We start from the raw sequence: 22361 nt of genomic DNA on the forward strand, positions 1-22361 counted from the left end.
CTTTGAATCTAAATATCATAAAAATCGATTGAGATTTGGAAAAGTTATGGCTATTTGTTGTTTTTCGACGTGAATATTGTAATTTTTGGTCAAACTTTCGTTGCATGGAACCAATTGAAGATAAAATCTTTTTCAACATTATATGTAAGGGCGTTTCTTGGCCTATCATAAGGTAGCTTTGAGGTGTATTAGTTTTTGCATAAATGCTTGAAAACAATTTTTGGCCCATAGTGGGGCAAAAGTTCGAATCAGCGGGGCAAGAGTTCGACCCATGTATAAAATCACGGGAAAATTTGCAAATTGCCTAAAATCCACATATTATCTTCAAATTTAGTTAAATTTGTCTGATCGTGTGAAAACTATCACTAAAATTTTACATTTCCACTTAGTTTTGCGAAAAACTGCTATTTTTGGATATATTACAATTAACCCAGTTTTGGGCAATTTTTTGATGAAAATTTAGTGTGTATTTTTCGTCAAACTTAAGTTAACGGCTGGTGTAAAGTATGCCTGTCATAAAAGGATCGATATTTTGTGTTTTAGCCAGCGAACTTTTGCCCCACACTAGATTCGAACTCTTGCCCCACCGGTGGGGCAAAAGTTCGAATAAGACAATCAATTTTGAAACTGTTATAACTAAAAATGGGTAAATATTTTGACATAAGTTTGTTCAGCAAAATTAAAGCCAATATGTTGAAGTTTCACTGGATGGTATTTGTTTTGTTTTAACTGCTATTGTTTTCCTGGAAACTTTGATTATACCACTAAGGTCGAACTTTTGCCCCACCTTACTCTATCTTTTGTCTAAATCCAACCAGATTCGACGTTTCAAAATCACGAGTAGTTTTTCGTTTATAACTGAAACCTTATAATGAAGAAAATTGGAAAACAATCTTGGTTTGAGAGAAAATGCATTTCTTAATTTTGGATATAATGGAAAATGGAAAATTCTCTTTTCCTCAAAAATTGACCAACTATCAACTACTTGTATATAAATATTCAACTCTCTTTTTCTTCATACAATACCTGAAATCGGGTAATATTAATCAAAAGGGTGAAAGTGATCAATGTATCAAACAATTCTATTTCTAACGCAAAGTTTCAGATAGCAATGTAACTTGTGTGAAAAAATCGAATAATGTTATATATTTTCGTTTAGTTTAATTATGGTAACCAATATATTTTGGACCCCTAAATACTTTGGACCCTCTGGATCATTTTTTTATTTTAATAAATTTATTTATAAATTTATAAATTAATTAAAAATTTATTTATATTTTTTTGATTCATCAAATTTTGCAGTTTAAATCGATAGACCAACTCAATTTGCATGCCATTTGGAAAGATTGGACTATTCTGCACTTGCATCGACCGTTTGTACATTGAAAATGTGTCTATTTTATCTAACATTAATCAAATTTAATCAGGTCATCCATGTCATGTAGGGGCCCAGATAGCCGTAGCGGTAAACGCGCAGCTATTCAGCAAGACCAAGCTGAGAGTCGTGGGTTCGAATCCCATCGGTCGAGGATCTTTTCGGGTTGGAAATTTTCTCGACTTCCCAGGGCATAGAGTATCTTCGTACCTGCCACACGATATACACATGCAAAAATGGTCATTGGCATATTAAGCTCTCAGTTAATAAATGTGGTTTAAGCTGAGCAGCAGGCTCTGTTCCAGTGGGGACGTAACGCAAGAAAGAAGAAGAAGGTCATCCATGCCACCGTTACAATACGTTACACACAGAAATTGAAACCATCAGAATTTTTTCAAATGTATACAAAAACTTTTTTCAAATTTCTAAAAGCGTAGAATTTTTTCGGTTGCCTGGTGTCCTAAATATATATTTTCAGGGTCCAAAATGTATTGGTGTGTGGTAATGAAAAACAATGCTTCATAATTAAATTATTTTCGACGTTTTTTGGATCCTACACGACCGTATAGGCATTTTTATCTCGTAGAGGAAGTTTTAATCTAGATTGTGGCATGTTGTTTGACTTGGTTACGCTGTGCAATTAATTAATTGAGACAAAAAACAAAAATCACTTCCTTAGGGGGTCCAAAATACGACCGTTACCCTATCAAATGTTTCACTATATATCAAAATTTGAAAAGCCTTATGGAAATCAGAATTAAGCATATAGAATATCCGTCCTATTATGGAGGATTTACGCTCCGTGTTTCAATTTACGTCGTATTTTGGTGTCTTAAACCTAAATATTGTAATATTTTGCAATGCGCAGTGTTGAAAACATCTTTCATTTGGAGTATACTGCCCATAAAGGCATAACTGTTCCATATGGAAAAAGTTGGCATTGGGAAAAAAGCGCAAAAAGTTTAAAGTTTATCTTCTCATACAACTATTCATAATTTCTTAATACAATTGTGCAGGCTATATTCATTTAGTACTACTTCACAGATAATTAGTTCAAATTCGGTGAACCGTTTGGTGATTTTTATTTCACAGTTCAATCTGTGAACCTTGAAAAAGTTCACCTGTCAAAACCACCAAAGAGTGCGGTGATTTTTCACAAACTTTTCGCGAATTTATTATGTGATGCTGCAGGTTTCACCGAACGTTTCTCTGCTGTTTAACAAATTTACTGTAATTGTTCGGTATTACAACTGGCATTTCACCGACAATTCAGTATATATTTACAGTTGTCCTGCGAAAATGAAAAGTGATGTTTCTTCATTTCCATCACCTAATTGTAGCGTTATTCTCACCACTCAAACGCCCAGCCAAAATTTTAAAGGACGTCCTGACGGATGTCCTAATGTAGTATTAATATAAAACATAACTTACGCCTTCATAGAGTTACTTATTAAGTCCCCACGTCACATTTAAAGCGCAATAGAAACACAATTGCTTTATTTTTAGAAGACCTCTTATAGTACATTGACAATCATCAAAATTGGCAACACTGCTGTAATAAAATCGATTTTATTTTCCACATATTATTTTCATAATATGTTATTCTGAGATTACCAATTGAAATATTCGGAGAAAACCATTTACAATTTGCTGTAGATCAATAAATATGCGTACACGATTTTAAAAGTATGAGACTTTTTAGTAAAACTACCATAAACAGTAAAATTTCTACTTAAGACTATGGTTTAAACGCACGATTTAGCTCTCGTTTGTACAAACATAGTTTCTTCAGTAAACCAAACTAGTTTTGAACACACATTTTATTTTTCTCTTTTGTTGGGAGTGAAAGGATGGTGTATCAGCAAATTTAGCCATAAATGGATAAATCACTAAAGTTACCTAATGTCAGAGAATGGTGGAATATAATTGATTTTTTTAAAGCTATACCTTCAGTAGAATAGTAACGAATACAAACATACAATTTGTTCATAAAAATTAGGATTTTTGTTTTGCGATAAATAATTTTAAACTTTGACAAACAGCTTTTCTTAGGAGTTTTTGGAAAAAAGTATTTAGCTCTTCAACCAAAAGCATTTTCGAAGATCTTATATTTTCATAGTATTGTAGAATAAAAGTTTAACGATGCACAGAAAACCGATTTCGATTTTATCAATAAATAAAAAATATATAGCATAAACAAAGTGTCCACTTTATAAAATGAACAGTCCTTATTATTCATAGTAACATAATTACCAATCAGTGTCTAATCCTATTTTGAAAGCCCAAAAAATCAACTGGTTTGAAACATAAACACTAAGTTTTACTTTATTTCACCCTTTTCACTTAACAAACATCATCTCTCGCTAAATGTATAGTTGCCAATATGGCCGACGATTGATTATACAGACTTTCGGTAAAAGTCACGATGTCCGATGACAAGTTTGATCTTCACCGAACTGTTTGTAAAGATTTCATAGTTGTTTGTGAAACTTTTCTCTTTACAGAATGTTCTGTGAATTTTTGACAGTTGCGTTGAATGACTTCATGTTTCATAGAAAAATCTGTAAAGTCATATTTCACAGTTTACATTATGTGATTTATTTTACAGAATTCTGCGTTCCGTTTTAAGTGTGTTGGTTGGAATCCCAGCTGAGCACGTGGATTGTTTTCATAATTTCACCCATAATTTATCCATCTTTACAATGCGTAAAGAGTCAGCTGTTATTGTTCAATTATAGTACACTCAGAAACACGGGTAGTCACAGAATGACTATATTTTAGTAATTTATTACTATTTTATATCTGCCTTTTATATTCCTATTTGTCATTTCGCCTGCGTTGAAGCATCGCTAAGCTTCAACCCAGTCGAAATGACAGTTAGTGTGAAATTAACAGCAGAATGAAAGAGAAACAGATAGAAAATAGTCATTAATGCAAAACTTTAGTAATTCTGTGATTATTTTTATTTCTGAGTGTACATATGCTGATACGAAAAATGCGCATTTTTAAGGCTCAAATTTACACGTAACTGCAGCTTGGCATTACGTTTGCTGGAATTTGAATCCAAAAGGCTGTTCTGTGTTATGAAATAGGGGTGGGCGTTTTGCCTCACGAGTTGATTAAAGTTTATGTCCTTAAATACGCCTTTTAAGGATAAATTCAACCCTTTTTCGCATGGAATACAATCTTTTGAAGTGCACAAGGCGATTCTCGGTAATAGTTTCAAAAGTTTGGTAAAGAATGCAAAAAATGACGGAAAATGATGCCATTTAATCACATAAAATTGAAACGAAAACAGCGAAAAACTTTTTTTCAAGTTTTGCACGATTTTTGCCAAGAAAACACTTAAAAATATAAATAAAGAAGCATTTTTACAAATTGTCTATTATCTCGGGTGAAAAAAAAAGCGTTCCAAAACGAGTCTTTCGTTCAAAACAAGGGTGGCGCGTTTTACACCGATGGCGCATTTTACACCTAGTTTTCCCACTCAAATTTGACCTTCTATATGATTCTAATGTAAAGACTAATGGCTCGCAACCCAATTATGGAGCCATCAACAATCTACAGTAATGTCCCGATTTTGTCAGCCCCATACTGCATTTAGGGTTGACAAAATCGGGAATGAGCTAAAATCGAGAAAACAAATTTCGACGGGTTTCAAGCTTTTATTTTAACATAACAAAGTCATAAAATTAAGCCCTTAAAATTTTATGATTTTGTTAATAAAAACATTTTATTTTACTTCCATTTTATATGTACCGTAATCCAAGTCAGTTCCTTGGAAAATTATTAAAAATTTATAATTTCAAAATTTCGGTCTTTAGATGATTGTATAGACGTGGTTAAGGTCATTCTTGACTTTATACACCCAATATTGCCAGTATAGACGTGTTTACTCTGATTAAAATAAATATAAATTTTAGGCTGACAAAATCGGGAGTAGATAAAATCGGGGGTAGACAAAATCGGGGGCAGACAAAATCGGGTCATTACTGTATTACCAAATGTTATTGTACATAAAGTGTGATCAGTTTTGTCGAAATGTACAGGAAGACTACTGAACGGCTGAGTACAGAACAATTGCATGAGAATGCCTTACGATTATATTACCGTCAAACTCACTAAACAATTATAAAAACGTCCAATCTAGTTGGATAGTCAAAATGTTCGAATAGATCAATGGAAGATTATTATTGGAAGCCTCTTAATTTATTTATTTATTGTCGTCAATCATGTTTGTAGACCGTTACAGAGAGTTTCTTATGCGCTAGTTACACTTCTACATTCAATTACCTAATTTTTCTTCTTAAGATAATGTGCGGAAGTATTGTTTTAGCTTCGCTTTGGACCAAGTTAAGTCGATTGAATTGTAATGTTTATTATAAGTAGTCATCATTTGGTTCATTGGCCCAAATTTTGCATAATTAGTACGGTGATAGTTGATTGCAAATAGTTCTCGATGGCGTAATCGTCTGGATGGTACATAAAAGTTTAATTTAGATAATAATTCTGGTGAATCAACTTTATGGGATACAATATCGTTTATAAATGAAATCATTGCATATTCACGACGCTCTCTTAGTGTTTGAATATTAATCAACATACAATTTGGAACGTCTGAATGGAAAATTTCAAAACGTATCGAGTTCCACAATATTTAAAAAAATAGTTTTGTTGATAGATAGAAACATGTTAAAATAGAAGAGATAAATCATATGGTTTGTGTATGTGATATATTTAGAATACTTACATGTAGTCATCCTGTTAACAGTGTGTTTATAATTTCATCGTTCATCCAGTGCCATGGTAAATGAGTACAACCCTGAATATTCTAAGAGTTGTAAGTCTATACACAAAAACTTACAACTATAAATCAATAAAAAAAAGAGTTTTTTCTGGCTGGCGCCATCCATTTGGGTTGCAATCATTATCTGCCAATAGATACCGGAGACCGGAGCCAATGGCCAGTGAATGCTTGTCATATAGACGGAAAAGGAGCCATCATGTCGTTGCTTGGGCAGCTTCTGTTGTTCTAGATTGCACCTTTTTTTTCCTTTATCATTTTTGATCCTATTTTATTGCTGTTACTTCTGGTCAAACACCGTTCGAGAGTGACTGTTTCTTCTTATTACCGTGTCTTCTCACGTAACATTCTTGTTGGCAACTGAAATGTTTGAGCTTGAAAGCCTTTAATGAAAGTGTGAATTGGCTTTCTAAGCGAAGGAAAACAAAAGAAACTATCGAGATTCTGACCTTCTTTCCATAATTTGGTTGGGATCATAAAGCTAAAGCATGTAATTTAAACTATTTCGACTTTATAGCTACCTTAAAAGATAAACAATTCCATTGTTAGTTTTGATTAGACCGACCGATCGTCATTCCATTTAGCTCACCCGAAGACAACCTGATGGATGGCTCATTGAGCCTAATGGGATTGGAGATTTTATGACGCCCGTTGCGACGATCGAGCGGTGGCATGTTCATTTTTAGCTCTCATTCAATCTCATGCCAAGGTATCGAAATACATCGAGTCATTGGTTAATCCAAAACCACAGGAAAAGCGTCCATCGATAGATATGATCTTCAATGCTGCAATCGTTTAAAGCTTGTGAGGTTCGTGAAACATGGCGCCACTGATTTGCCAATTATCGCGTAGAAGAAAACGGAATAAATTCACGATCGCCGACATTGCAATTGCATTGCTGTCACTGAAATGGGGGAAAAGTGATCCTTATCTTTACATCAACCTCGTTCAATTTTTGCGATCGGAAGGAAGATAAAATCTTTTGATGGCTAAGACGCCACGTGATGGGGAATTTCTTTGTATCGCGTTGCATACACACATATCTGTGTGAGATCATATCCAGCTGACTGCGCATTCTCGATAATACCTACATATAAATTCATACTATATTCGAAAAGAGACAGGAGTTGTAGGTGATACGGTTCACCAGTGACGTAAGTGGGCAACAACAGAACATATAAAGTACATACACTACCCTCCATAAGTATGGAATCGCGTATTGCAACACTCATGCTGAATATTGCAGCACCTTGAAAAGTTTAGCATCACCTAAAATGAATATTATCTCGTGGTTCTGAGGTACTAGATCAATGAATTTTTGAGGACATCTTCAAAAATGCGTCTTAGAGCCTCTGCAATTTTTTGTTTTTATTGAAAAAACTTTTATCATTGGATTTTGGGTGATGCTAAACTTAAAAGTGCTGCAATACTCAGTATTGCAACGATTCCATACTTTTGGCGGGTAGTGTACATAACACTACACTGCTAAAAATCCGTACGTTTGATCTATGTGTTTAAAACTATGGATCGATCCATGAACGTTCATTTCAATTTGTTGTGATTTTCTTGCAAACTTCGTGTTGTTACACATTCAATTCTTTAATTTTGATTTATGGACTGATCCAATAACCGACAACAGGTATTTCATATTTTTTCTACATAAGTTCCAGAAGCTTTCCCCTTTCAGATTTGTATCATCATGTTCAAGTTGCTCGATTAATTGATTTGCGCAATGAGTTTGTTATGATGGAATCGAAAAGCTTTGCTGTCGATTTCCGTGTTCAAAATTTCTAAATTGTTTGTGATCAACCTATAGCGAACTAAATTGCGGTTGAACCCCGGGTCAAATGACAGTCACCATCATGCTTCCAAAAAGAAGAAGCAAATTCTGAAGCTGAAAGTGTTAGAGGAAAGTTGCGGATTCGATTTTCTTTAATCAGATGAAGATGTCCGAAATAAGAAAAGGTAATTTTACTTTTTATAAAATCAATGTATTACTTCCAGCGTTTAATACAATGCATGGTTCAGTAGAAAAATCGGATTCCACTAACAGATTTTCCTAGTTTTCAGTTTTGAGTAAAATGGAATATGCTTCGCGGATAAAAATCTGATTCCCACACCATGATTTACAAGTCATGAAATTCATAAATTGGCTAGACCATGATATCAGAACGACAAATCATGGTTTCTGGAGTCATAATCATGATTCTTCATAAAAGTAACATCCAGAGCGACAACACAAAGCGGTGCACTTTGCTTCAAGTCATTCGCATCGATCATTCATCATTATTCACGATATATTGGTACAGTGGTAAAGTACGTGGCTCTCAATCAGAAGGTTCTTGATTCGAATCTTGCTCTAGCAAATTTTGTTTTTTTTTTTTGTTTTCATTTTATCGGGTTGACTGACAGAAATATAAATAGATCCGAAACGGATGCGCAAATCATGATTTTCGAGCATACGATGCATGATTTCGAGCACTCAGCTGCAATTTGTGTCGCGTTACGACAATCTGACTCATAATATCGTGAGTCCAAATCATGGTGTAATTTCATAAGATGAAAACACGCTGAAATCATGATATCAGGGTGCATACCCGAGGAGGAAAGAATAACTCGCCAATAACTTATGCATACCATATTTTGGTATCATACCACAATTAGGTATTGTTCAGGTATCAATACCTCATTTTGGTATTATAATGGTATTTGAAAAAAAAAATTAAAACAATTAAAAATATTTCATTTTGGTATTCGAAAGCTATTGAGGACTGCTGGAGGTATTGAACTAGTATTGAACAATTTCACTTTTATATGAAAATCCATCAAGTATTATTTAGGTATTACAATACCTGATCTAATTATTAGCTTGGTATTTGTAGAACATGCAGAAGGTATTATTTGAGGTATTTTACCTCTTATGCAGGGCTCATTCATACCTCATTCAGGTTGTAAGTATTGGACATTATCTGGTATGGAATACCTCAATTTGGTATTCAGTAGTTATTTTCTTCTGATCGGGTAATCATGATTTTGGATTCTGATTTCTACCCGTGTAATCCCTGGCTTCCCAATTTATGGATTTGCGGCGCTCCGCTTGTTGCTGATTCATTTGTTTGTTTTTTTTTTCAATTTTTTTTTTAATGTTTTTATTGGTATCATTCTAAACATTACATACATTTCTTAAATCTAGGTGTTCTGTGTTATTAGACAACACTATCATCCTAATTTGGTAAAACAAATTTAAGATTTTATTAACATTTTTTTAACAACATATTACATTTCATTTGCCGTAGCAGTTCAGATTTTTTACAGGTGAGTTGATTTCACCTGCTTGTAAGAGAAAAAAAAACGCTTTGAATATACTTAACCTAACTTAACCTAAACATATAACGCATTAATCGTGGCAATAGAAGATTGTAACGATTTTTGCCTGAAATTATTAATTATTTTACTTGACATTTGTTCCAATGTTTCAACATTGGATATTCTATGTAACTCATTGGTACTATACCAGGGAGGAAGCTTCAGAATCATTTTCAAAATTTTATTTTGAATTCTCTGCAGAGCTTTTTTCCTGGTGTTACAACAGCTAGTCCATATTGGTACAGCATACAACATGGCTGGCCTGAAAATTTGTTTGAATATCAAAAGCTTGTTCTTAAGAAAAAGTTTTGATTTTCTATTAATAAGGGGATAGAGACATTTTACATATTTATTACATTTGGCTTGAATGCCCTCAATGTGATTTTTGAAAGTTAAATTCTTATCTAGCATGAGCCCTAGATACTTAACTTCATCTGACCAATTTATTGGAACCCCTCTCATCGTGACAACATGTTTACTTGAAGGTTTCAAATAAAGAGCTTTTGGTTTATGTGGGAATATTATTAGTTGAGTTTTGGAAGCATTAGGAGAAATCTTCCATTTTTGCAAGTATGAAGAAAAAATATCCAAACTTTTTTGCAATCGACTACAGATGACACGCAGGCTTCGTCCTTTGGCGGAGAGGCCTGTGTCATCCGCAAACAAAGATTTTTGACATCCCTGAGGTAGCTCAGGTAAGTCAGATGTGAAAATATTGTATAATATTGGTCCCAAAATGCTGCCTTGAGGAACACCAGCTCTTACAGGAAGTCTTTCAGATCTGGAATTCTGATAATTAACCTGAAGTGTACGATTTGACAGATAACTTTGAATTATTCTAACAATGTATGTTGGAAAATTAAAGTTTTTTTAATTTTACAATCAAACCTTCATGCCAAACACTGTCGAATGCTTTTTCTATGCCTAGAAGTGCAAGACCAGTAGAATAGCCTTCAGATTTGTTGGAACGGATCAAATTTGTTACACGTAAAAGTTTATGAGTGGTCGAATGTCCATGGCGGAATCCGAACTGTTCATTGGCAAAAATTGAATTTTCGTTGATGTGGGCCATCATTCTGTTCAAAATAACGTTTTCAAAAAGTGTACTGATGGAGGAAAGCCAACTGATTGGATGATAGCTAGAAGCTTCTGCAGGATTTTTGTCTGGTATAAAATTGGAACAACCTTAGCATTTTTCCATTTGTCAGGAAAATATGCTAATTGAAAACATTTGTTAAATATATCAACTAAAAATGATAAGCTACTTTCTGGAAGTTTCTTGATGAGGATGTAGAAAATTCCATCATCGCCAGGAGCTTTCATATTTTTGAATTTTTTAATAATAGTTTTTTTTTTGTTTATTCATTCATTTGTTCATCTCACGATATTCATGTTTTTTTCACACATGGCTATCTTAAGCCAGTACATTCGTATTCAATTAGTAAGGCAGTCTGTTTCCATTATTTAAACTGTTTAAACTTTAGACATTTATATTTTGATTCACACGACAATCTAATGTTGATATCGTGAATGCCGTGAAGTCAATGATGAAATTTATATGGCGACCACACTCGAGCCATGTGGTTTTCCTATTGCGCAAATCTGTAAGTAAAATGCACGATCTTGACGTGTGAATGTTTTTCAGTGATATTTGGTAGTGGTGTAAACGTGCTGTTGTATTAGTTTAATCTGAGCTGTCTAGGCTAGTTTTATACATTGTTAGGATTGACTATTGATTGAATAATCCTTATAGGCTGCAGAGCTACTTGGGCACTTCCATGATTTACTTTGGCATGGGGGGTTTTTCTTGGTCGAATTATCTGAGAATTTGCAATAAGAAGCACTTCAATACGACGTATTTTTTCTTCTTCTTGGCATAACGTCCACACTGGGACAGAGTCTGCTTCTCAGCTTAGTGTTCAATGAGCACTTTCACAGTTATTAACTGAGAGCTTTCTTTACCAAAGTTGCCATTCTCGCATTCGTGTATCGTGTGGCAGGTACGATGATACTCTAAGCCCAGGGAAGGCAAGGAAATTTCCATAACGAAAAGACCCTGGACCGACCGGGATTCCAACTCAGACACCTTCAGCATGGCTTTACTTTGTAGGATTCTAATCACTCGACTAAGGAAGTCCCCTCAATACGATGCATATTGTCGCTAAATATGAGCTCACTAGCTTTCAAAAAACCTCACTGTAAACAGTGACAAAGGGGGTGGGGGGAGTGAGCTTGAGCTTGATTGGCCGTGGTTGCTACTCAGCTACACTTACACAAGGAACCAACCAGATGATCGCTTGGGACTAACAGACACCCTCAGTGTTCCCCTATTTTTATACAACAATGGCGCCTGCCACGTCATAATGCAGTCCGATGAGAGGAAGGGGGAGGAATTGATGATGCATTTAAAAACTAAACCACAGTAGACCGAATATACCCCTGCATCTACGCCAGTTCATGCGGGAAGGTTTTAAAATCAAGGGCCCGTCGACGCCGGTCGAAACATATACGGACAAACTGAGAGTCATCGTCGAAGGTCTATTCCCAAAGCATGACCTTTCAATGTGGCCGGCCACACCATATCGTAATGAAGAGGTAGGAAATGCCGAAGCTCGTCGGATCTCCAACGAGAAGCTCATGGCAGCTGTGAAAGCGCTGAAGCGAAATCTCCAACGTGGCACTTAAAGCAGCGGTCCTTGCGTATCCATATATGGTAAAGAAGGTTATGCTGAAATGCCTGGACGAAGGACAATTTCCAGAAATATGGAAAATTAAGAAACTGGTACTGTTGCCGAAGCCAGGATAACCACCCAGGGAATCCAGGATCATATAGGCCTACATATTTACTGAATATACTTGGTAAACTTTTGGAACGGGTTATCCTCAGCAGGGTGATGAAATGCTCAGAGAGCGAAAACGGGCTATCAGAAAGGCAGTTTGGATTCCGGTGAGGAAGGTCGACGATGGACGTAATTCGGACAGTGCAGGAGTGGGCCGAAAAAGTATTGAAACAAAAGCGATCATGTCGTGGTCACGCTAGATGCGAAGAACCCGTTCAACAGCGCCAGCTGGAAGGCCATTGCCAGAGCACTGCACAGAATGCGGTTTCCCGACTACTTGAGCCAGATTTTGAAGAGCTTCTTCCAAAACCGTATGAGGTATGAACTTGGTCTGGTCGAAGATTGGATGGAGGGAGTCAAGCTGAAGACAGCCCACCATAAAACGAAGGTGCTAGTAGCTAGTAACTGCAACGCAGTCATGCACGGTGAGACCACTGTCGGGGGGCATGCCATAGCATCACAGCGAAAGCTGAAACACCTGGGCGTAATGCTAGACGATCGGCTGAACTTCAACAGTCACGTCGATTATGCATGCGAGAAGGCGACGAAGGCCACAGATGAACCGGAAGCCAATCTCCCACCGGAATTGTCGGACCGACCTCGGCACTCGACAAGTCAGTCTGTTGATGAGAGGAGACCATCAGGCGCGATCGGAGTAGGCTAGATCCTCCTTCGGGGACTAGACTAAGTAGAACGAGCGTAACGTTATCGGTAATAAGTCGTCGAGGCGCCTGTGAACCGGAAGTCACCCTCCAACCGGAATTGCAGAACCGACCCTGACACTTGGCCGGCCATCATCGAGTTGGAGTAGGCTAGATCCTCCGCCGGGGACTAGTAAGATCTTCCGCTGCCGGGGAAATCTTCGTCGGAGTAGGATAGATCCATTGTCGGGGGCTATTCTGAGTAGTACGAGCGTATCACCGACTTGCGTCGTCGGAGCGTCAGTGAACCGGAAGCCATCCTCCAACCGGAATCGCTGGGCCGATTTCGATACTCTACTGGCCAACAACGGAGTATGAACAACGTTTCCTGTTTCGAGAGATATTCCTCCGTCAAGGTACTCTTCATCGGAGTAGGCTAGCTTCACCGTCGGGAACTACGTCGTGTAGTATTGATTACGACGAACCGCCGGCTTTGGGTCGTCGGGGCGCTTGCGAACCGGAAGTCATTCCTCAACCGGAATCGCAAGACCGACTTCGGCATCCAAGCGGTCCGCCCAGCAAGAGGTGGCGAAAAGGCGTAGAGGCATCAACAAGCCCTCTGCCCCCTGAAGTAATACCATGAGGTAGTTCCGGGGGGATATCGATGACGAAGTACTTAGAGAGGCGCTCCGCCGTGAGCGTAACCTACTCGGCCTAAGCGGGGACGAACTGGTAGCGGTGCTCTCGCGTGCATGCGATGCGACCATGCCTAGGAAAGTCCACCCTAGAAATGGGAGACCACCGACGTACTGGTGGACTCAAGCGATTGCGAACCTGCGCCGTGCCTGCCTACGGGCCAGGAGGCGGATGCAGCGAGCACGTACCGAGCAGGAGCGTGATCACGGCTGCCAAAGTCGCACTGAAGTTCGAGATAAGGGCAAGCAAAAAATCCTGCTTTGAGGGACTCTGTCAGAGTGCCAACGCGAATCCGTGGGGCGATGCCTACAGGATCGTTATGGCGAAGACAAGAGGTGCAATGGCTCCTACAGAGCAATCTCCACAGATGCTGGAGGGGATCATCGAGGGGCTCTTTCCGCGCCACAACCCTAGTCCATGTCCTCCTTTCGTAGGACAGCCGGGGATTAGGGCTGGCGATGAGGATAAGGTAACCGATGAGGAACTTGTAGGAATTGAAAAATCCCTCAGTATGGGGAAGGCACCAGGTCCGGACGGAGTTCCAAACCTGGCCTTCAAAGTCGTAATCTTGGAGGCTCCCGGGATGTTCAGATCTGTTATGCAGATATGCCTGGACGAGGGAGTATTTCCAGATGTGTGGAAGAGGCAGAGCCTGGTACTATTGCCAAAGGCGGGGAAACCACCCGGTGACCCGTCGGCGTATAGATCAATATGCTTGATCGACACGGCGGGGAAGGTGCTCGAGAAGATTATCCTCAACAGACTGTTGAGGTACACTGAGGGTGTAAATGGTCTCTCAAGCAACCAGTTCGGCTTCCGGAAAGGGAAGTCCACCGTAGACGCTATTCTGACGATTAAGAAAACCGCTGAGATAGCACTCCAGCGTAAGAGGAGGGGGATTCGCTACTGCGCATTAGTGACTCTTGATGTAAGGAACGCATTTAATAGTGCCAGTTGGGCGGCTTTTGCTGATGCGCTCCTGCGTCTGGGGATACCCGAGTACTTGTACAAGATTCTCGGAAGTTACTACGGTCGAAATCGACCCTTACAGCGATTAAATGGCCGCGGGGAGAACATCCTGGTAGCGCTGCTGTCGTGGCGCCGGCCTACTGGGTTGGATACGAGCCTCTGGTTGTTCGGGGTAGGTGGAGGCCCCTTCGTCAGCAATCCCAGCTGCTGCCAGCTGATAGGGCCTGAGCCTTCAGTAGGTCAAATTGCGAAGCCCGCAGTATCAGTTCTTGATACCTGCGGTGCAGCTAGGCACGGGCGTTGTGGTCGACCGTGCCCGTCTATAGCGGACAATGGGAGGTAAGGACCACCTGGGAAGCTGGCAAAGCGCCAGCATGCTACCTTGGTGGACCCCTCTAAGCGTGTCATCGATGTTCGTTGCTGCATGCCCAAGTAACATTTTTAGTTTTTTCATTTACTACAAGCTGTTGTTACCACCATATCGTTAAAACTCATTTTAGAACTTATTAGTCTTAATAACCTTAATAAACCTTTGATAAAACACCGTTAAGCCCGAAAAGGCCCACACTACAGGAGGTTGTTAAGACTATACCTTTAAACCGTTTCTAAACTTCTTAGTTTTGTATCGTATTCTACCCTTGTAGTATGCTATAAAACATTCATAAGAGCTTTTGTATGGCCTTATTGAGCTCAACTAGCGGTATTAAATCTTTTACGATATCCTAATACACGGAATAAAACCAATGTTAAGAGCTTATGATTGAACAAACATCAACCAATAATTTGTTTATAAACCATAACCTTTTTTGATATTGAAACCATCATGATGTCTGCCGACTCATAATAATAAATTAAAATAATCATTTTTTGCGTGGCAGAAAATTTCCTTACTATCGCGTGAAATTCCTGCCAACAAAAATTTACTAGTGGAATGAAATAAAATTTTTCGATTTACAGCAACGCGCCACAATTACGACATCATTATTGGCTATCCAATATTTTACTCCATTCCATTTTCAGAATGATTTCATGCTCATCTCAATCATACATTGAAATTTCCCACGCATATTGTAATTTTCAATCCGAAACGGCGACAATAAAAATGGATTCCATCCAGTTAAATCTTGCTGGTCTTGTCTGGGATGGTTTAAGATCAATTGGTGATTATTCCGAATAATATAATCATTCATAAACGCTTTTGATCTTAAGAACCCTTGCGCAAAACCCTCACTGGCTAAAATATTCCTAAATCAGAATATTTGTTCTGCACTTTAACAAATTGTTTTTTTTGGAGCCTTGAATCAAACTTAATGCACTCAGGAAAGCTAGTGCTGTCAAAAAGGTAAACAAATCGGAAGATTCAATTTTGTGATGCAATTCATTTTATTAAATTTGTGCCGTTATGTATGTAACTGTTTTATTGGAATGAATTGTTATAATAAAGCCCGTCGTGCTTGATCGGTTGTATTGATGCAGAAAACGGTAAGTGATAAATGCCTGAAAAATGAAAGCTTTTTTCGTGTAGCTCAGCTGTTGTGTGCAGCATAGTTGTCCCACTAGAACGGGAAGTTCAGGCAAGTATGGGAAAAATATGCGATATTCTGTTAATTCTTCGAGAGGAATATTTGTCATTTCTATGTTTGCGTTCTGATTAATCCATAATTCACTACGTGATTATCATTATCAACATAATGATATTGATAACCACACGCAGACTGCATTCCAATAACATGCATCAGACAGTTGAGATTTAAGAAGGCTTTAACATGACTTAGCGTAGTCTAAGAAGTTTTACTTATGCCATGACAAGACTAACAAGATGAGGTTTTAAGTATTGGTTTTAATAGACACTGCACAGCTCCTTCAAAATACAATTTATTATCAAAAAATGTGGCCAGCAAATAAGTTTTAACAGGAGCTCTTGTAGATATCTACAAAGCATTTTAAAGTGGGTTTTACCGAAAAGAACGTTTGGCACTTTGCAATGCTTTATTAAATCTGTTAGGAATGAATACATCTCTAATAAAACCTCCATAAATAACATCTAAGATCAAAAAGCACTGAAATTGTTACTTGGGTGGCTACGCAGCTAACCTGGAGGTTGCGATGTGCAATAGCCCCTCTTCGAAGTAATGCCTTCTTGGTGGTCAAGGAGAGACGAAGGGTTTGGCGGCAATGGGAATGGTATAGTGGGTCGGGGTGTAGTCCTGTTTACTGCTTGCATGTAGTAAATGGTCCCCAACCCCACACTCCCGGACCTTGGTCCGGAGTCTGTTGAGTAGATTATCCTCCCATTGCTAAGAAGGAAAAAAAGGGGGACATCGGACTTGTTGCGCAAGCCAAAGAAAAGTGGCATGGTACAGAGTTGTTTTCCCCTTTTTTCTCTGTTGCCGCACTCGAGACGTGCATCCGTAGTAGACCGTTGAGCAATTAACTGTAATAGACCGTTGAGCCGTTGCTCCCCAGATAACTGGGTTAGGTGAAAGTTTCTAGCATTGCTAGAAGTGCGAAAATTCTATAAAAAATGCGGGAAGGTGTATGGCAGGTATTATTTGATGGCAGAGAGGTTTGCTGTTTGGTTAGCAGACTGCCTATGTATCAGGCGTAAGGGAAGGCGTGCTATAATGATGGAAGAATGGAAGCGTAGGGAAACGGATTTTTTGTCCGCCTTTGGTTCTATCAAATGCTATGAACTGTGATATATCAACTGTAATAAATTAAGAGTGGAAGATAGAAGCAAGTGAAAGATACAACTACAAAGTACGAGGGAAAGAAAGGGCCTGGGATTGAACCCATGACCTTCTGCTTATGAAGTAGAAGCGGTAGCCATTAGACCACCAACACCGTCTATTGCGACAAAAGGGGGAGGTGGTCGAAAAAGTTGAAATTTAACGTGACATAATTTGTGTACCATCCCTTATTTATTTTCAGGGGATGGGGAATAGCTAGGAAGATTATTAAAAACGAGTTAATTATAATAATCAATTGTTCATTGAAACATAAGAAATCTGTTCCAAAACTTTTTCTTAGCTTTTGTATAGAAAGGAATCACCGCAGACCTTCCCTAATTAATGCTTTTATCGTGTGTCACTCATACGCCTATGGAGTTTGCTTTACAACAGCAGCATTTGCAGAATGATGGTGGGCCTCTCTTTGCTGCCACTGCAAAAATATATCAACAACCGGGAGTCCTCTCGAGAGCGCGGAATCTGACGAAGGGGAAAACAAGAGTTAAAATAATCGAAAACGATTTTTATTTTCCGGTTGTATTGTGTGTTTGCATTAAACTTGAGACCGAATTCATTCCTTGTGCGATTCGATGCCGAGTATCCTGTGTTTGTTTTTGTTACGCTCTGTGTATAAATACAATGTCCAACGATGTTCAACCTACCGCATGGCGAAAACAGTTTCAATAAATCGTCTCACTATGGCAAACGATGGAGCAACCCAATACGACAACAGTCTGTGACGATGATGATGAGGCTACGGGACAATCGCGACCATAGGATGTTTTGCTTTGATCTTTTTTTATATAAATATATCTAATCACACTGAGTTGAGGCACTCAAGTTTAAAGGCAATCTCTGTGTGGTGGGTTTACTAAATATTTGTCAAATGATTTTTGATAAAGCAATCAAATCAAAACCATGGGTTTCTCAAGTGTGAATCGCTGTGGATAGCATTTGAAGAAGCCGATAGATGATATTTGTTGGACAAACATACGATAATCTACTAGCAAGGGTGGTCTGACCGCAAACACAAATCGGATTGATTAAGCAAGCAATTGTGAATGGTCACATGGGTGCGACGCATTACGGTCAGATCGTTACGCTTTGAGCTTATGTAATTATGGTTAAAGAGTAATAATATGGCACTTGATGATATGAGCGACGTTTAAGGGGGGGGGGGGTGTTTACTTAAAAACAATCTTTATTCTATCAGGTTCACACATATTTTCTTCTAAATTTTATAAGTAAAATACATATTTTTAAATAGGTTAGGTTTACACAAATCGAGTGCAATATGTTGAACTACTTAACAGTCACATAGAGTATTGAACAACATACCTGAAACTTTTTCGATATTCTAGTATAATTTTGAAGGGTAGGGTAAGGTGGGGCAAAAGTTCGACCTTAGTGGTATAATCAAAGTTTCCAGGAAAACAATAGCAGTTAAAACAAAACAAATACCATACAGTGAATCTTCAACATATTGGCTATAATTTTGCTGAACAAACTTGTGTCAAAATATTTACCCATTTTTAGTTATAACAGTTTCAAAATTGATTGTCTTATTCGAACTTTTGCCCCACCGGTGGGGCAAGAGTTCGAATCTGGTGTGGGGCAAAAGTTCGCTGACTAAAACACATAATATCGATCCTTTTATGCCAGGCATACTTTACACCAGCCGTAAACTTAAGTTTGACGAAAAATGCACACTACATTTTCATCAAAAAATTGCCCAAAATCGGGTTAATTGTAATATACTCAAAAATAGCAGTTTTTCGCAAAACTAAGTGGAAATGTAAAATTTTGGTGACAGTCTTCACACGATCAGACAAATTTAACTAAATTTGAAGATAATATGTGGATTTTAGGCAATTTGCAAATTTTTCCGTGATTTTATACATGGGTCGAACTTTTGCCCCGCTGATTCGAACTTTTGCCCCACTATGGGTCAAAAATTGTTTTCAAGCATTTATGCAAAAACTAATACACCTCAAAGCAACCTTATGATAGGCCTAGAAACGCCCTTACATAAAATATTGAAAAAGATTTTATCTTCAATTGGTTCCAAGCAACGAGAGTTTGACCAAAAATTACAATATTCACGTCAAAAAACAACTAATAGCCATAACTTCTCCAAATCTCAATCGATTTTTATGATATTTGGATCGAAAGTCTCTTACTTGAATAGCATTCGAACCACCATGACATTTGTAAGATTTGTTTTAAATTGAGCTAGAAATCTTAAAAAGAAACTTTTACCCCACTCGAACTTTTGCCCCACTTTACTCTAGATAGCAACTTTAAAATTGTCTGTCACGTTTACTTCGGTCCCGCGTTATTTTCTATCTAGCCGATGAAAAATTTAATCTGCTGATAGGCGATGCCGCTTGGCAAAAAAGGCGTTTGTGAATTACAAAATTATAAATATTATTATAAAATGTTTCCGTTGTTGATAAAATTATGATTAAAGTGTATGATTCAATACATTGTTCTTGCTTTATCAATTTGTAATGTAACCGTTCCAATTTTTTAAGGTTTGGAAATACTCGGTGGCATACGATAGTGGACAAGAAGCTGCGGTCAAAAATAGATGCACCTCTGCACCAAATGTATCATGTAGAGGCATAACGCGCTGCCTAAGGAAGGAAGCGATTTAAGCTGCGAAATGCGTTAGGGGAACTGGGGGTAATTTTCCCATAGGGGGCAAAACGCGCCACCCTCGAATTGGACGAACGATGTGTTTTAGAATGCCTTTCTCCATCATAGATTATAGAAAATGGATCAAAATGCTCAAGCAAATCGTTAAAATCGTAGAAAAATGTTTTTCGTTGTTTTCGTTGCAATTTTGTGCGATTTTCAAGGTCATTTTTACGGTAGATAAATAACCAAATTTCTGAAACTAACGCCGAGATCCAACTTGTGTACTGTACTAGTTGGATTACATGTAAAAACTATATTAAAATTGTCCTTAAAAGCTTATTGAAGGACCTAAACTTGAATCAACTCGTGGGGTGAAACGTCCACCCCTACAGTATCGGACATATAAAATGCACCAAAGCCGTTTTTCCATACAAAATGGTCAACTTCAGAGAGCTATATCTCCGCCGTTTCTCAACCGATTTTTCTTATTTTTTCTGTGACGAACTACAAATTACCTTAATTTTTGATAACTATTGTAAAAGTTGTGTGAAAACTATTGGTTTAAAAGTTACAGATAGGTTGAATTTTGACTTAAAAAATGCACGAAGACGAAAAGTAGTGTATCAGACAAACTATGCGTCGTATCCTTTTGGTATCTTCAGCGCATTTATTCCTTATCACGCAATGAACAAATGTGCTGAAGACACCAAGATGCTACGACGCGTAGTTTTTCTGCTACATCATTTTGTGTATTGGTGCATTTTTTATGTCAAAATTCAACCTATCTGTAACTTTTGAATCAACAGTTTTCACTCAACTTTTACAATATTGAGGAAATTTGTAGTTCGTCACCGAAAAAAAAAGAATCGGTTGAGAAACGGCTGAGATATAGCTCTCTGAAGTTGAACATATTGTATGGGAAAACGGCTTTGGTGCATTTTATATGTCCGATACTGTATTTCATAACACTATAACAGTTTGAATTCAGATTCTACCAAACGTATACTATTATTAAACAATAACGTATACTATTATTAAACAGTGACGACAACGCTGCGAAAATTTTGTTCGCAGCTTTCTTAACGTGGCGTCATCTTCGGCTACTTCGTGAACTTTCGGCTCGCCGAAGTTGGCATTGCACAACCACCTCTTAAAAACTGATGTTATCACAAATACTTATTTGATGTTCGCCCGCACCCTTAACCTTCTGGCTGTCGCGTTGTTGTACTTTGTACAACAGTTGTGATTTATATGCTATCATTTTGCAACAAAGATATCCATCGACACCAAACCAAAATGTATTCCTCAAGAATCTTCTTAAGAAAAATACTCGACGGTTTTTATTTACAGTGTGACCCTTTATAATGAACAAATGTACATGAAAGTCGCATAATAATGAACGCACTATATACGGTTCGAGTACACCACAGTTTGAAATCGGTATATCTCAAAATCCAAATAATATAGAAACTTGGGGTCTTCAGTAAAGTTGTTCTGGAGGTGAAGCGCTATCTGATGGTACCGCATTCAATTCGGAATTTGACCGCTAGGTGACACTAGTGGGCATGGAAGTTTTACTTTTGTTTAGCAAATATTTCAGGATCCTGATCATTTAGAAGGATGGCGTCTTCAGGCAAAGTTGTTTAGTAAGTTAAGGACTATCATTGTTTGAGCTAGTTGTGCATGAAACTTTTATTTGCAGATATCTCAGGAGCCTGACCACTAGGCCGTCCCTTATTTTTCGAAAATGCGAAATGTTATAAGTTCGTCATTGTAAAGTGCTCGTTTTGGTAAGAAAAAAATCAGGTAAAAATTTGAAGTCCGTACGTGGTCGCTAAGTGGTCCCCCAACGACCCTAAAGGTATTAGGTGTAGATTACTCCCGTGCGCCAAAACGAGCTCGCTGCTCTAGTGTACGCAACATGAGTACGAAAAGCCACTTGTAACAAATTGATAATTAGCAAATAACTATATGTAAAACAATATTTTATACTGTTGATAGCTTCATAACACTACACGCTGACATAAAATTCATAACTACCAAGGGATCGTTCAAATAATACGTAACGCAACAGAGGGAGGGAGGGGGTCTTCCGTAGTGTTACGGCCCATACAAAATTTTTAAATTTTTCATACAAAAGCTGTTACGTGGGGGAGGGAAGGGAGTCTAATATTGGCAAATTTTGTGTCACGTAATATTTGAATCATCGTATAGAAAACAAACTTCTATGCTGATGATCAAGCGCGCAGGACAATTTGTTACTGGTGGCTCTTCGTACTCATGTTGCGTGCACTAGAGCAG

Source organism: Aedes aegypti, chromosome 2 (assembly GCF_002204515.2).
Source record: "Aedes aegypti strain LVP_AGWG chromosome 2, AaegL5.0 Primary Assembly, whole genome shotgun sequence".
Taxonomy (NCBI): domain Eukaryota; kingdom Metazoa; phylum Arthropoda; class Insecta; order Diptera; family Culicidae; genus Aedes; species Aedes aegypti.